General features: G+C 42.3%; 1 protein-coding gene across 2 annotated transcripts in view; it reads left to right on the top strand.

The window, feature by feature from the left end:
* brinp2 (bone morphogenetic protein/retinoic acid inducible neural-specific 2) overlaps positions 1-16,545 on the top strand; it is a 269,856-nt gene that overhangs the window by 239,893 nt on the left and 13,418 nt on the right. The window lies entirely within an intron of this gene.

The following is a 16,545-nucleotide window of genomic DNA, read 5'->3' as shown; positions in this document are numbered from 1 at the left end:
TGCTACTTACAGCCCAGTTCCTGTCTTTTTGTTAGTGCCACTGTTTCCAAACCAAACATCATAGCAGGTCTCACTACCACCTTGTAAACCTCCCCTTTCACTCTTGCTGCTATCTTTCTGTCACAAATCACCCCTGACACTTCACCTTCACCCATTCCACCCTGCTTGAAGTCTTTTCTTCATCTCTCTGTTGTTTTGGATGGTTAACCCCAGTTATTTAAACTATCTTCACTACTTCTGCTCTTTGATGCTTCACTGGTACACTTGTCTCCCTCTCATTCACACGCGTGTTCTGTCTTCCTTCTACTGATTTACGTCCCCCTTCTCTTTATACCTCCACCTGTCCAGGATCTCATCCACATGCTCCTTACTCTAAAGATCACAATATCGTCACAAACAGAAGACACCTGCCTGACCTTATCTCTCAGCCTGTCCATCACCATCACAAACAAGAAGATGTGCAGAGTCAATGCTTGTTGTAATCCCACCCGCACCTCTCTTTCACTCCCACTGCACACCTCACCAATGTCTCACTGCCCTTATTAGTGCACCGCCCTCACATACTTCTCTGCCACCCCTGACTTCTTCATGCATATTGGAGTTCCTCTCTTGGGACACGATCATATGCGTTCCACAAAGAGCTACAAAGACATGACAACTCCTTCTGACCCGTTTTGTACTTTTCCATCAAAACTCTCCTACTCCTGTTCAAGCATAATTTAAGTTGTTTATATAAAATCAGTCAAATAATATATTGTGAACAATATATTGCACTTTGTTCCTTTTAAAGTTCAAAATAAAACAATTTATCTATATTTCCACATTTGGACTCTGCTAGATTACTTTGCATGATTTACGTGCATGAAACCGAGTCTTGGTGCAGCCCCCTGTTCATCCTCTGTCTGAAACAAGCTGTTTCAGATTCCTTTAAGTCAGCTTTTTTTCAGTTGGCTCAAGAGAGCATTCATAGTTTTCAATTATTCATATAAAAAGTCACAGACACAGAGAGCTTTAGACCTTTCAATTCTTTTCATAGCTGGCCAGTCACAGCAGTTTGATTGACAGGTTCAGAAAGTAAAAAACTGTCAGACTTGGCCCCCACACAAGACCAGTTATGATGTTGCATAGATGTCCCTGAATGGGTTTATGTAGCAGCTAGACTCTCTGAAATGCAGAATCTTAATTGCAAGTTGATATTACTAAATAAAGTTTGTGAAATTACTTTGTGAGCTGGATGAGAGAATAAACTCTGGAGTATCAGCTTGAACCCATTCAAATTTAACAAAAGTTAGTAAATCTTTGCTGGTGTAAAATAGTCACTCTATTGGTGGCTTAATCTGTGTGCACTGACTGTCTCAGCAAACACCTGCTGTGGTTCTCCTGGCTTTAGTGTACTATTTTCCTGACCCTTTAAAGACCTCTTTGTACGGCTGGATCCTTTGTATTTCAGTCACATATGACTGAAATATGAATCGACATAATAGTAATTAAGGCTTTTTAAGTCACAGTGTACATTAAAAAAAAATAAAACAAGTGCAGCTTTATTACACCATGCCAGTCATTGTGTAAAGTAGGAGTGATCAGATTTCAGTTGTTAGAAAGTCATCTGACAAAACTTTGAGGCATACTGAGTTGACTAAGTTGAGCAATTGGAAAAGTAATGACTTTTTAATAAGTTAGAAATGATGCATGAGTGTGTTTATTCATCCTATTTTATTCTTGTAAAAAAAGAAAATCATTCTTTTGACAAAGTTACTCTTCTTCTAGTGACTTTGTGGTTTCTTATAAAGACTGCATTAATGATGTCAACCTTGTATACATAAAAGGTGTCTCAAATACCATGGGGTCTTTTGAGGAATAGTAGTGACATATAAATAAGAATGGAGAAAATAAAGATGGAAAAATGTATTTTTTCCGCCTCCAGTAACATACACTGATGCACACTGACACGCATACAAGTACTGCCTCACAATGATTCTCTATATCCTTCGTCCAAATACCCTTCAATTTATTCCCGACAGCGACATCTTACATTCTGCAGGAAATAATACCCTGCAATGTCACATCTTCAGACAATATCTCAATCATGGTGGATGGCAGCGGAAGTACACCAATAATGTTCGCCCTTTCTTTAGAGTGTTAAAATGCCCTTGAGCAACCTCCAGCTGCTTCAGTGGAGCGTTTCAGTAGAAAAATGCGGTGTTTCTGGACTGCTCTTGATGGCCACCTGTGTGAGGCAACGGTTTTCTGGACAGCTCAAAAATGTGCATAACCATGTGAACATTGTTAAAAAGAGCATATATGTTCTGTCAGACATCCATATATCAATGTGGAAAAAGAGAAGAAATAAAACGATTGAGAGGTATTCCACTCAGATGGAAAAATAGCTTGAATAGCTTGCTGGATATAAACGACTGACATCTCATGTTCCCCTAAATCAGTGGTTCCCAAACTTTTTTTGCTGGGCCCCCCTTTGTTTTACAGAAAAATGTTCGCGCCCCCCCTCGCGCGTGCACGCACTAACACATCCTCCAACCACACACACCCTTATTTTGCTCAATTGCGGTTTATTTCACACCTCAAACATTTAGTAAACAATTAAGCAAATACAAGTAATCTGCAGGTAGTAAGAAAATAAACTACTAACTCTTTTATGCTACAATACACGGGTATACAATACACGGGTATTTTTGAAAACGCAGCTGTTTCGTCCACACGTAAACGGCGTTTCGAATCACCGAAAACAGGTTTTTTAAAACTCATTTTTTGCGTTTACGTGTGGACGAGGAATACAGAGTTTGTCATGCAATGTTAAAGGTATGTGCCTTTTTCCACGTCATGCTGTGCGCCACGTTATTGTTTACATGAGAGGAATTGCAGAATGGCAGGTAAACAGTATTTTGTCTCTATCTTCAGGTTTTACACACTTACATATAAACACGCAGTTACTGTCCCTCTATTTAGAAAAGCAGAGGCATCACGGTGTAATTATTTTTCCTGTGTAATAATATTCAACATTGCTATCAATACATTTTTCAGAAAATGCCTCTCTGTGCAAAATGGGTTTAAAAACATAAACAACTGTGAGATACTGTTTGTCCATGATTTGAACCAGGGAACAAATCGTGGCAGGATCAGCCTGATGTTATTTGTATCCCACTGTAACTTGACTGTATAAAGAGATAACATCTCCAAAATGTCAGGAGTAGTTAGTTATTATAACAAGTGTTTGAACTAAAAATCAAGAATGTGGGATACTGTTTGTCTGTGAATTGAAGAGCCCAGCGCTGCTCCTGACAAAGGGAAAACCAATTCTGCAGGGGAGACCTACCTTGGCACTTGTGCAGGTGAAACCAAAGGGAAGATATGCTTCACCATGTTTTCTAGTCTTTGGCTTAGAATGAAGCTGGTTTGGAAACATATTCAGCGATGCTTCATCTCCTGCTTTGCGTTTGTGTAGGCGCCCCGTGCTAGCAGTGTCCAAGCGTTGTTGTTGTTTTTTTTTTTCCCTTTTCATGCCGCGCTCCCCCCCCCCCCCTGTAATGGCTCTGCGGGCCCCACACTTTGGGCCATTATCAATTTCTGATCTCTTAGCAGTGTCACGGCGAGTGAGAAGAGCCGTGTGAAAAAGGAAAAAGAGGATCCAAGCGCAGGCAGTCGTGAAGGTGATTTATTGAACAAAAATATAGAGAGGCAAATGGCAAAACGGATAACTACACTATACTGGGACCACTAAACTACAGAGCATGAAAAAGAACACGAACCTGAACATAAAGGAAGGAAGACGATGGTACATGATGATGACGACAGGGAACACACGGATGAAACATGGTGGATACGCAGACGGACCAGCAACTACAATGACAGAGGACACGACTTAAATACACACAGACAAACACAGGGGAATTACACACAGGTGGTGGACACAGCTGGGAATAATCAACAAGACGAGACAGAGGTCAAACTGAACACACTCACATGAGACGCAGACCTTCACAATAAAACAGGAACAAGAAAGCATCACACTAAGACGCAGACTCGACATAGAGAGACAGACAGAAAATGACACATGGAACTAGACAAATACTAAGCAGACGCAACCGAAGAACAAATCCTAAACACAAACAGAAACATGAAACTCTAATAATAAACATCATAATCATCATCATCAACACAACAAGAGAACAAGAAAACAATCCCTGATGCAAACTTAAACCAAAACATAATAAACTCAAAATACTGGGTAGAAACTGACCCAGAACCGTGACAGGCAAGAGTCAGGGAGGTAGTTCATCTTCAAAGCGCCATGTTAAAGGCTCCATGGCCTCCTCGTGTGCTTGTTTCAGCTAGGGGCAACTGAAAAACTGCAATGTGGTGCCGGCAGAGGTTTGCCCTGGTGCAGGTGTACCGCAGCAGTCAGTGGAAGGATACGCCGCCCTTAAAGAGCTGCTTCTTCGGTGCTATGCCCTCTCCGACGCTGAATGAGCCGAAAAGCTCCTCAACCTGTCAGGCTTGGGTGGCGGTACCGCACTCGAGGTCATGGAGAACATGCTATCGTTGCTCCGGCTGGATGACAGGGGATTCCTCTTCCTCCGCCAACTACCGGCCGCCGTGAGAGCTGTGCTCGCAAACTCCCAGCTTCTGCCTGCGAAGGCTTATCGCTCCCTGGCTGAAGAAGCGGATCGCATTCTTCTGGCTAGCCGCACTTTCGACGTTCACTGGCTACGGACTTGCCGGCGGCACCTTCCACGCCTCCACCTGCCTCCCCCGGAGCATCCGCCCCCTTGCTGACGGCAAGAAAGAGCAGCACCGCAGAAAGAGCATCTGTTTATACCATCAGCGTTTTGGCAACAGAGCGCGTCGCTGCCTGCCGCCTTGTGCTTTCACGGCCCAGGGAAACGGACCCGTCAGCGTGCCGTAGCAGCCGCGACCGCTGGCAATACAGAACGGCTGCTCTTATGCTGCCTTAAAGGTAAAACAGCCTAAGAGCCTGTTGACTGGCTGCCAGAACGCATCCATGCGTTTTCCGCAGCCAAGTCTGCGCTGGCTGACGCCGCCTTGCTGGCCCACCCGCTTCCGTTGGCGGAGATTGCGTTGACCACCGACGCGTCCAACGTGGCAGTGGGTGGGGTGTTGGAACATTGGGTTTCAGGTCTCAGGTCGTACGGTCCGGGATCCTGAATGCAATGTCGGCGTCGACTACGCTGCCATGGCCGCCGAGCAACGTGCTGACCTGGACGTCCTTGCCCTTCAGTCAACGAAAAAGGGCCTCGTGCTGGAGGACACCCCGGTGTGGGACGGCGATTCGCACCTTCTTTGCAACGTTTCCACCGGCCGCCCCCGCCCGGTGGTTCCCCTTTCGTGGCGTCGTCGTGTTTTTGACTCGGTGCATGCCCTCTCTCATCCCGGCATCCGGGCCTCGGTCAAGCTGGTCAGCGCCAGGTTTGGTTGGCCGGGCCTTCGCAAAACGGTGAAAGAATGGGCGGCAGTTTGTATCCCATGCCAACGCTCGAAAATCCACGCAGGCACCCCTCGAACCTTTCCGTGTCCCCGGTAGGCGTTTTGATCACGTTTATGTGGACCTGGTTGGTCCCTTGCCGCAGTCACAGGGTTTCACGCACCTTTTGACTGTGGTGGACCGCACGACCCCAGTTTATTTCTGAGCTTTGGTCTGCTATGGCTGACGGCCTGGGGGTCAAGGTCCACCGCACCACAGCATACCACCCGCAAGCTAACGGGATGTGCGAACGGTTTCACCGGTCACTTTCCGGGCTTCCTTAACAGGTGTCGACTGGGTCGACTGTCTTCCGTGGGTTTTGCTGGGATTGCGTAGCACGGTTAAAGAAGACCTCGGGGTTTCCCCGGCTGAACTGGTCCTCGGCCAGCCCCTCCGGGTCCCCGGGGGAATTCTTACCTGAGAGCCCTCCCCCATGTTTCGATACCTCTTTGTTGCCTTTTCGCCCCCCAAAAGACTCATTTCCCATTCCTGGTCCTGTGCACCACTGCCTGCCTGACACTTTTGTTCCGAGTTCATTGGACTCTGCTCGTTTCGTTTTCGTCAGGCACGATGCCCATAGGACTCCGCTGCATCCACCATATGACGGGCCATACAGGGTTCCAATTATCTGTGGGTTTCCCAGGTTTGCTGACCAGCAGTCATTTAGAGATGGAACCCTGTTAACCCCCCGCAAGATGACAATTGCAATAAATGCCATTAGTTCAGGGAGGTCCATGAACCAATGAACATGCTCCATGCACCACTCAGCAGGCCATTTGTAAATATGTGTACAAATGGTTGGTTTTTTGTACTGTTTTTATCAATAAATCTCAGCAACAAAGGACATACACCCATGTGTGTTGATTTCTCCCTAAGATGGCAAACTGAAACACTCCAAGTTGGTGACTTTTGGAGATTTATTTCCCTGGATGATTGAGAATGCATCAAGATGAAACACAAAAGGAAGTGCACAGCTTTTAGCAGCTCCCCCACCCCCTCAATCACACACCCCCACTCCCCTCCCTCCAGAATTCCCAGGTAACAACCTAATATACATATGAATGACTAGCCAATTTAGCTTCCACTTGGCTGAAGCTAAAGCTTAGCTAAAAGCTTACCAGCCATTTGGCTGCTCTCCGGGTTTTATAGGTAGAAAGGTAGAAGCCTGGGGATGCTACTGTTAAACCAGGCAACAAACATTTCATTTTGGACTTTGGCGGTCGGCAAGGGTTGTCTCTGTTGACAGACTTAAGCCTGCACATGCTATGCAAGTGGATCAGGTGGTCCCGGCCCAGGCCCCTCGCCGCGGCCGCCCACCTGCCACCAGCTTTTTCTGATCGCCAGTGCCAGCCTCGCTCCCGGGCTGGGTTGCCATTTCTGGCCGTTTGCTTCCTGGGTCCTGGACTAGTTCTGCTGGGTGTTCGGGGGGGGGATGTGTGGTGGACCACTAGAGGGTTTTGTGGCGAGATATGTGCAGTTGATGTTGGAGAGGAATAAAGAGGGAGTGAGAACTGAGAGCTCTGGTTCGTTGATGCTTACCTCCACAACTGAATAAGCACCATGTCATTAGCATGTACCAGTTAGCACACATATAGTGTGTTGCATTTGGCTGTTTAGTGCAGGTAGATGATATATTTATTCAGTAGTCAGTTCAGAACAACCCCAGCATGCAGATTTTCACATACTGCAGTTAAGGGTCTGACAGCTAGACAGATGCACACCCCGAATATAATCTATTTGATAGATAGCTGTAATTGATTTAAGATTGTAAAATAAGCTTCACGGTCTGGATAGATTGATGCTATTTATAAACAGTACACTGTCTATAGTTTTCTCCTATCAAGCTTCAATGACTCAGCATTATTATATGCCTAGTGACATTTCTGAAGGACTCAAACAACAATACCACATATTTCTTGTATATGTGAATTGGACTTTTGGTCACTACTTTACATGAGAAACATGAGAAAGTCACATTTGTACCCATACCTAGATAGTAATCAGTCATTCCTCCAGGCATAATCAGCTTGGAAGTGTATTTGCCATGACTGGTGTCATTCTCGCTGGCGTTCACTCCTTCTGTCTATGATGTGTGAGTGTCATAAATCAGGACAGAAGTGATTTGGATGCTTCCTCACCAACCTTGAACATGAAGGAAAATGGTTCTTCTAGCTGTGATAGATCTTCTTTATGACTTAGAGGCTCAAGGTGCGATGCTCAAGCTTTTTTTTTTCCACATTTTGATCACCCACAAGAGTCCAATAAGCACACATGCTGATGGCTTTACTTCCCAGATGTGTTGTGCCTGTGCACATATTGGTTTCCCAAACAGAAATGATTCCCATTTCTCATTCAGACGATAGAAATGAGAAGGACCATGAGGTGATGTGTTTGAGATGTTAAGTGTAAAACTGTCAGATATGTTTGGATTTGTGTGTGTGTTATAGCATGGCTGCCTCTACTGGGACAAGCTTCAGTTTCATTTGGCTGACATTGTGCAAGTGGAAAAGTGTGTTTTGTGGCTTTTTGGGGAACAAAGCTTCGGTTTCTCATGTGGGAAAGCCTGACTGTCTATCAATCTATCTGCTTTAGGGTGTGTTAATGTTAGCATTGTTTTGGAGTTGACCTAAAAAACAAAATTAAATAAAAAAGAAACATCATGTTGCAATAGTCTAATTGACTGTTGTATTCATTCATGAATTGAATAACTTCACTACAGCTGACTTTAAAAAAAACAGGAAGAAAAAACCCTCCAATGATTCGTGTCTTTACTTGACTGGAAAGAACTTGACATCCTCCCCAAGCTTAGTTTAAAAAGCATACACCAAATTTACTGAAATTAAAAAAATCTATTTTTAATTAAAACATTGAAAATGGTTACAAGGATCAATGCATTTCTGCATATTAACTGGATGCTGCGCTGTGAAAGGTTGACTTTCCCTCTATCTCTGTGTTATAGTACTGACCATGTTTTCCATTTGGAGCACGGTGCTCTAAAAATGTGATGCAGAAATTCAGGTCGGTGCTTGATCTATGGTGAAAAAAATCTTGGTCAGGTCAGTAACGCTGATGAAGAAGAAAAGTTCCCTCACTGAAAATATAAATTAACTTCAAGCAAAAGAGAAAGGAGGTTTATCTCTAAACGGTTAGTCACAACTTTGCTCTAACTGAAAATGTTCTCAAAGCAAAACCTCTGTGTTTCTGTTTGTATTTACTGTGATAAAACACAGCTCTACTAAGTTTTGCAAGACTTGCAAATCCTTCCCTTTTATTTGAGATAAATGCAACTTTAATGATTGTGTCAATATTAATAGTTCCATGTATAGTTGGTTATGAATTTATGACTTCAGCTTAAGTAAAGTACAGAGAGTGCTCTTATCCTCTTGAAGGATTTTCAACTAATTATGGAAGATGTGTCTGGAAAAATTGCAAGCCTTTGGGGGATTACGAGCTAATCTGAAAACAAAAGGCCTACTTTATTAAGAAGCAAATGTAATTAGAGTGTATCATAATGAATCACTCTCTAAGACCAATTTTCTGCTCTGTTTCTCTCTACCTGATCCCTTTTGACAGCATTTATAGATACAAATGTGCAAGAGTAAATTCTTTTTATTGCTATGTATTGGAAAGGTATCAGATTATGAGAAGTTAAATGAGGTATTATCTTTTTAGAAGTGGCAACCTCAAGGGCCAAAAATCAAGCCAACATGGAAATTGCAAAAAAATCCAGTTCCTCTACAGGGGCGGATCTAGAGAAATTTTCTTAGGGTGGCAAGAGGGTGGCAAAGAAATCAAATGGGGTGGCAAAATCAAAACACATATGCAGATGGTTACATGTGGTTAAAATGATTTAAATGCAGTAAGTATACACATTTTTCATATAAATGGCCTGTATTTATATAGCGCTTTACTAGTCCCTAAGGACCCCAAAGCACTTTACATATTCAGTCATCCACCCATTCACACACTGGTGATGGCAAGCTACATTGTAGCCACAGCCACCCTGGGGTGCACTGACAGAGGCAAGGCTGCCGAACACTGGCGCCACCGGGCCCTCTGACCACCACCAGTAGGCAACGGGTAAAGTGTCTTGCCCAAGGACACAACGACCGAGACTGTCCAAGCCGGGGCTCGAACCGGCAACCTTCCGATTACAAGGCGAACTGCCAACTCTTGAGCCACGATCGCCCCATGATCGCCCCATTATATAGTTGTAGACTATATAAATATAGTCTACAACTTGAATATTGTCTGCAGCCCACATAATTAAACACTTTAGTTACATAAAACGTTAGTTTTGATTTTATGTACTGAATAGTCTGTATAATAAATAAATATGTAGCCCAATAAGTATAAAATCCAGAAAGCTACACAACATGGGGCGGTTCATTTACAAACACAAGTCTAACTTAAGTTTCACACTGTTTTTTGTTAGAAAATAATCAGATTGTTACATACTTAAATTACACAAAATGTCAGAAATCTGCACTGTCATGAACAAAAATTGAAACCTAATTTTTCATGATTTGTTGGATTAACCCTCTGAGGTCCAAAATATAACTGGTCATTTTTGACTCCTTTTGAGTTTACGTTTGTATTTCACCTTCAAATTGTTTCATTTTATTTTTTTCCTGCCTTGCTTGGTATCATTCTTTTCAGCTCAACCTCACGTGTCTGAATTTAGTAGTTTTTTCATTGACATACTGTATTAATATTACTGATCTGAAATCACACAAAAAACTTAAAATACTAGTAGTATTTCTTTTTTTACTGTAAAAAAAAAACCCAGACATGTTGAGTAAATTATTTTTGTAGCTTGAAATGCAAATATAAATTGTACATTTTGAAAACTTATGCACACATTTTGTAAACATATACAACTATTTATCTAAAAATGTAGCCAATACACCTGCCGTTTTTTATTTTATTTTGTACAACCATTTAAAAATAAAACTAAAATGAGAAAACAATCCAGTCTCGCAATAAGATACCCCACAAATGATGTGTGCCGGTGAAAAACGTTGCTCCACCAAAACATGGAGGAGAACAGCACAGGGTTAAACCTGCAGGCCAACAGGAGGTGTCAGACCACATGAAAGTGGTCTTGGTCTTGTCTTGGTATCGACGGACTTTGGTCTTGTCTTGGTCTTGGATCCCTCGGTCTTGTCTTGGTCTCGCTGTCTCGGTCTTGCTGTCTCAGATTGACATAGTGGTCGGGAGATTTGGAGTCAATAGTATCCATGACACACAACGTAACATTCGATAATGTGTCATGCGCAAAAGCATCAGCTCTAAGAGCCGTGCTTAGAGAGTGCTTTGTAGTAAATCAGAAGAGTCGACTCCCATTGAGCGAGAGCCGGCTCCTCACTTAATTTCCTTTTGCTGCTCAGCTCTCACACAGTGGCTCAGCTATGCTCCAATCCCTCCATATTGTGGCCAATCACATGCGAGGATAATATCATTCTGTGAAAAACAGAGAGTGAGAGACGCGACAGTCAAGTGGAGCGTGCGTTTGCGAGTGCATCGCAAAAACACATAAATATGCCTGACACAAAGCAGCGTCTGGCTGCAGTTTAAAGACTTTTTTGTCTCGGTCACGTCTCGACTTTGTCTTGGTCTTGACTCGGTCTGTCTTGGTCTTGGTCTCGATACCCTCTGGTCTTGGTATTGTCTTGGTCTTGGTTTAGGCGGTCTTGACTACAAGTCTAACCACTACCCAAAACTTTCCCCTCTTCCTAAACAACCAAATCCCACGTGTTGACTTTTTTAAAAATTGGTTGACATGGTACATTTTTCCACTGATAGGAAAGAGGTGGCTTTTTTTTCTTTCTTCACTGTTTTCGCGCTGTCCATAGAAAATGCTTAAAAAAAAGTTGAGGAGCCTACAATGGTAGACAGAGAACTCCATTAATCAGACAAAGCTTCTGAGCGATACCTTGGCTTGGGAAGGAAGAACTATGGCAGAACGAGGCCCAGAGAGTGTTAGCCATCTGTCATGACCAGTTGGGAGTGAGGGGAAAGCAGAGACACTTAATCCTCTTTTCCAGATATGGTAATTTCTGGCCCTAATAAAACGACGTAGTTACACTGAGGCTACAAAATGAATCTAAAAACAATAGGCCATATCACAATGGCTTGATGTGATACTAAAAATCTGATTTATCCACCCTGAAAACTTTCTTTTGGGGGTGTTCTAGAAGTTAAAGCTAAATGTTAGGAGCAAAATAATTTTGTTGCTATTTTTTCCGTTACTGTAGAGTGTATTTATGATCAGAACTCACATTCACTTTGAGAATATATGTTCTGGTTAAGTAAAAGTGTTGAGGCATTGTTCCAAGAGATCAATCAATCTACTGAGCAGTGACCGAACTTGTTTCAAAAACTATTCCATCTAGTTTTTAATATAGAGGTTCTATAGAGACTGAAGAACATAAAATACTTGCTGCTAACTATTATGTGAGCAGCAGTGTCAGCAATGTATGATGGATGGCGCCTTTAATGTGTTACAGACACTTTGAAGTGATGGAGATAGCAGCTTTCTTGACAGCTCTGGACCTTCTGTTTTCCACTCCGTCTCTCCCAGCCTGCATCGCTGCAGAGTGAAAGACAGCGAGAGAGAGAAGGCAATGCCACATCCGCCTGAAGACATCCCAACTCCAACCTTATTGTCTGTCATGTTTGCAATTGAATTAAAAGCACAGAGGAAGACGGATGATTATTGAAGTTGTTGTTGCAAGAAATCGGGTGGGATTTAATGAGAGCCTTTTCACTAAGATGTGACTGACAGGGGCATGGCACAGGAAAAAAGACAAACCAGTGTTCGTTCCTATATGTGACTGGCAGTTGTAAACCCATCAATTCAAATTCCAGCTATGACAGATAAAATTCAACAATGAGTTTGTGCAAGGATTACTAAATGAGATGTATTAATTATACAGAGCATCGCCGAATCAACCAGTATGAACTTGCAAAGATGACATCGGTCTTTATGTATAGTTATCTAAACCTTTTTATCCATATTAAAAGGATGCTTGTATATTTTGAATATTTATTTTTAGAATTAAATAAGTGTTGAATGATGCTTGTCCTATTAGCTTAAGGAAATGTTCCAAAATGAAGTCCACCAGCTGAATGTCCTTCCTGAATATTGCATGGGGTAAAACAATAAGACAAAGAGCACAACCAATTACATTATTGGACTAGATCAAAGCCCAGTGCGGCACTCCAGGTCAAATTCACACTGACAGTATTTTATGTTAGAATACATAGTCATGCTAGCTGTTTAGTGAGCTGAAGACTAACCCATTCAAAGCAACAATGCTGACACACTGATGTTTACCTAGGAATGCTTTTAGCCACTATTGTGATGTCTTGTTTATTTGCTGAAATGCCAGCAAACACGCAAGAATTGAAAAAAAAAGAATCAGATCAAGTTATATAAATCATTGTCCATGAATAAAAATATAAAGTGCAAGAACCAGTGAACACTTTGTTTGGTTGAATTCTAGACTGCTTTGTTAAGAACTGTTGAGGCTCTCTCTTTTCAACACATCCTGTGCTTGTAGTGAGGTGGATGAACAGTCCTCAGCCAGCAAGTCACTTAGCTGTCGGCTCTGCTCAATGGTGGCATGAATCACTAACTCAGCCCAGAGATTGAGATTTTTGGGGCAGCACGGTCACCCATTATGGAAAATAACCCCCCTCCCGCCGGCCCCTTTATCTGATAGATTTTGAGTGAGCCAAATTATCCATAAATTTGGTACATGGAGTCATAAATGTCAAGAAAAGGGAGGAAAACAGACTGACAAATTCCTTCAGCATGATGGCAGCGCTAATGATTACCACGGAGAGGCCGTGGAGAGAGAGAGACCAGGATAGTGTTGAAAGCAAATTGAGAGGAAGACAAAGGGTTTGAAAATAGAAAAAAAAAATAAAGAAATAAGGGAGAGGTGGTTGGGTGGGTGAATAATAAAGATGAATGTATATGCGGCACTGCGTGTGACTTAAGAACTGACTGAAGACAAAAAGAAGGAGAGGGAAAAAATGCAGGACAGAGGGAACAAAGTGGGCTGAGGTATAGGAAATCATTGATTCAAACTTGAAAGGAAAAAGAACTTTGAAACAGAATTCACATGGGCACTCTAATGAGGGCAAGCCATCATTAATGTGCCATTTTGGCAGCCATATTTGAATCTATCGCACAGCAGTAACTCAGGCTAACAGTCGTATATATTTTCATACATATTTCAGGATGTCAGTGGGGCAGTTTCAGCTCTTGTTGGCAAAGCTGGGACCACATCTGAGGATGGAGAAACAATTTCAGAGATCCGACTGACCCGCATCTAGCAGCATCTAGCTGTTTGTCTGAGAAAAACATTGTATTATTTTACTATTTCTATATAATTGTATATTGAGTACTACTGGGTGTTTTATAGCTACATTGCATTTGCTACCAACCTCAGTGGTCTCATTGGTCAGATCTGTTTTTTTCGGCTATGAAAAAAAATCGAGGTTGGTGTGAAAAATTAAATCCCACAAATTCGTCCTGTGAAATGAACGCCTGCATTAACAAGAATCCAGAATATAAAAAAATATACCTGCAAATTAGACCAAAGTTTCTTGACTCCGTCTTCCTTACTGGTCAGCAGTCTTTCACCCAGTCACTCAAGGGCCGATCAGAGTGATTAGATGAATCTGTATGAATTGAAAGACACTATAAATAAAGACCAGCTGAAGAAAGCAGCCACAAGCCAGAGCAACAAGAACGTTTTTGACTAGTTCATCTTCATGTCAGCATAGAAAGAGAAAGATACAAAAAAAGGACGAGGAACCTGGGAGTAAGAGAAGATTAAAAAATCAGACAGAAAACTCAAACGCAAGAATAAGACAGTCTTGACTCACTAGTCCAGAAGAGGAAGATCACACCAAGAGAATGAGGCAGACACACACAAGGAGAGAGACAGACCATCATGTCATCTGGGATCACTGAACACTGTAATAGGCTTGAGTCTCGTCAGTTGGGCTCAGCTCAGGTCAGCTTGGCTGGAGATTTCTGTGCTGTCTTGTTGCCAACAGCCGCACATGGGAATATGATTCTCCAGCAGACCCAGAACAATCCAAGAAGGTCTCACTTAGCTGGCTTTGCGGGGGGGAAAAAAGAAATAATAGGTTCAAGTTTCCCAGAGGCTTCATACTGGCATAATATTTGCCCACTGGTTCATAATGGAACTAAAGTGAGCTCAGCACTGGAACGTGCTTGGCAAACCCTGCAGAGGGTACGAACTGTGTCTTCTGCACCGATGTTATTCTCACTGTAATTTTCTCCAAGTGTTCCCATTTTTTCAGTGTTTGAGATTCACACAGATACACACACACGCGCACACAGAGACACCCATACATACAGTACACACAGGATTTCTCATCACATACTGGCTTGGGTAGCAGCTGCATCTAGTACAACAAAGTAGGTGCTGTTTGAGTAAGGTCCCCATCTGTTTCTAAAATTTTATTCACAATAGCATAAGGGACAGTTGAGCCAAGCACATTTTCCTAAATTATAGCTCAGGAATGTTACTTAAGATGCAGACTTCTCATTTGCATTACAGCTCAAGCTTAGAAACAATCCATGTAAATGTATTTTGAAATTTTGACCATTCAAAGTTTTGTTAAACTTGTCATTTTTTCCAGTTTACCATCATCTACAAGTTTCTACAGATACAAGCCAGCAAACCACAGAAACATAATCGAGAATGATGACTTTAAATCTCCAATATGTAGTTTCTGAAATAAAATCAACATTATATTTTATTTTATAGAGGACATGCTTACTCGTGGGCAATAAAGAAATATAGAAATAAATCTTGCCATTGTCTGGTATGACTGGAAAGCTATGTGATGTTATTGAATGTTTATGATCAGTCACCTTGCTTAAATGAACTTGCAAATCCTACTTTTGAACAGAAATGAATCTTTCAGTGTTTGTATCTATACAGTGGCTTGCAAAAATATTATATGCTTGATATAGTATGTGAGAAATAAGCGTATATATATATATATATATATATATATATTTATTTATTTATTTATTTGAGTACACAGCCACTCGGGCTGCCAGGTTCATTTAAGTGGAGATGAGTAACAGACAACTGTAAAGCTAGGTTTGGTCTGTCAGTCCCTGAGCCAACCTGTCAGGGACTGACAGATTGGCTCAGGGACTGACAGACCAAAGGAGTAGAGATAATACTGCATCTCAGAGGTGGACATAAGTAAAAGGTGAAATCATCTTTTCCAGTTAGATCTGCCTTGAAGGATGAAAATACTAACAGGGGGATCCAAAGAAACAAATGACCAATTAGCTACATACACTGGCTTGCAAAAGTATTCGGCCCCCTTGAACTTTCCCACATTTTGTCACATTACAGCCAAAAACACGAATCAATTTTATTGGAATTCCACGTGAAAGGCCAACACAAAGTGGTGCACACGTGAGAAGTGGAACCAAAATCATACATGATTCCAAACATTTTTTACAAATAAATAACTGCAAAGTGGGGTGTGGGTAATTATTCAGCCCCCTGAGTCAATACTTTGTAGAACCACCTTTTGCTGCAGTTACAGCTGCCAGTCTTTTAGGGTCTGTCTCTACCAGCTTTGCACAGCTAGAGACTGAAATCTTTGGTCATTCTTCTTTGCTAAACAGCTCCAGCTCAGTCAGATTAGATGGACAGCGTTTGTGAACAGCAGTTTCAGATCTTGCCACAGATTCTGGATTGGATTTAGATCTGGACTTTGACTGGGCCGTTCTAACACATGGATATGTTTTGTTTTAAACCGTTCCATTGTTGCCCTGGCTTTGTGTTTAGGGTCGTTGTCCTGCTGGAAGGTGACCCTCCGCCCCGGTCTCAAGTCTTTTGCAGACTCCAAGAGGTTTTCTTCCAAGGTTGCCCTGTATTTGGCTCCATCCATCTTCCCATCAACTCTGACCAGCTTCCCTGTCCCTGCTGAAGAGAAGCAGCCCCAGAGCATGATGCTGCCACCACCATATTTGA

Source organism: Rhamphochromis longiceps, linkage group LG18 (genome assembly GCF_057381845.1).
Source record: "Rhamphochromis longiceps isolate RC_006_pf linkage group LG18, R_longiceps_female_GT1.1, whole genome shotgun sequence".
Taxonomy (NCBI): Eukaryota; Metazoa; Chordata; class Actinopteri; order Cichliformes; family Cichlidae; genus Rhamphochromis; species Rhamphochromis longiceps.
Note: the sequence above shows the minus strand (reverse complement) of the source record. Positions and strands in the feature narration are given on the sequence as shown.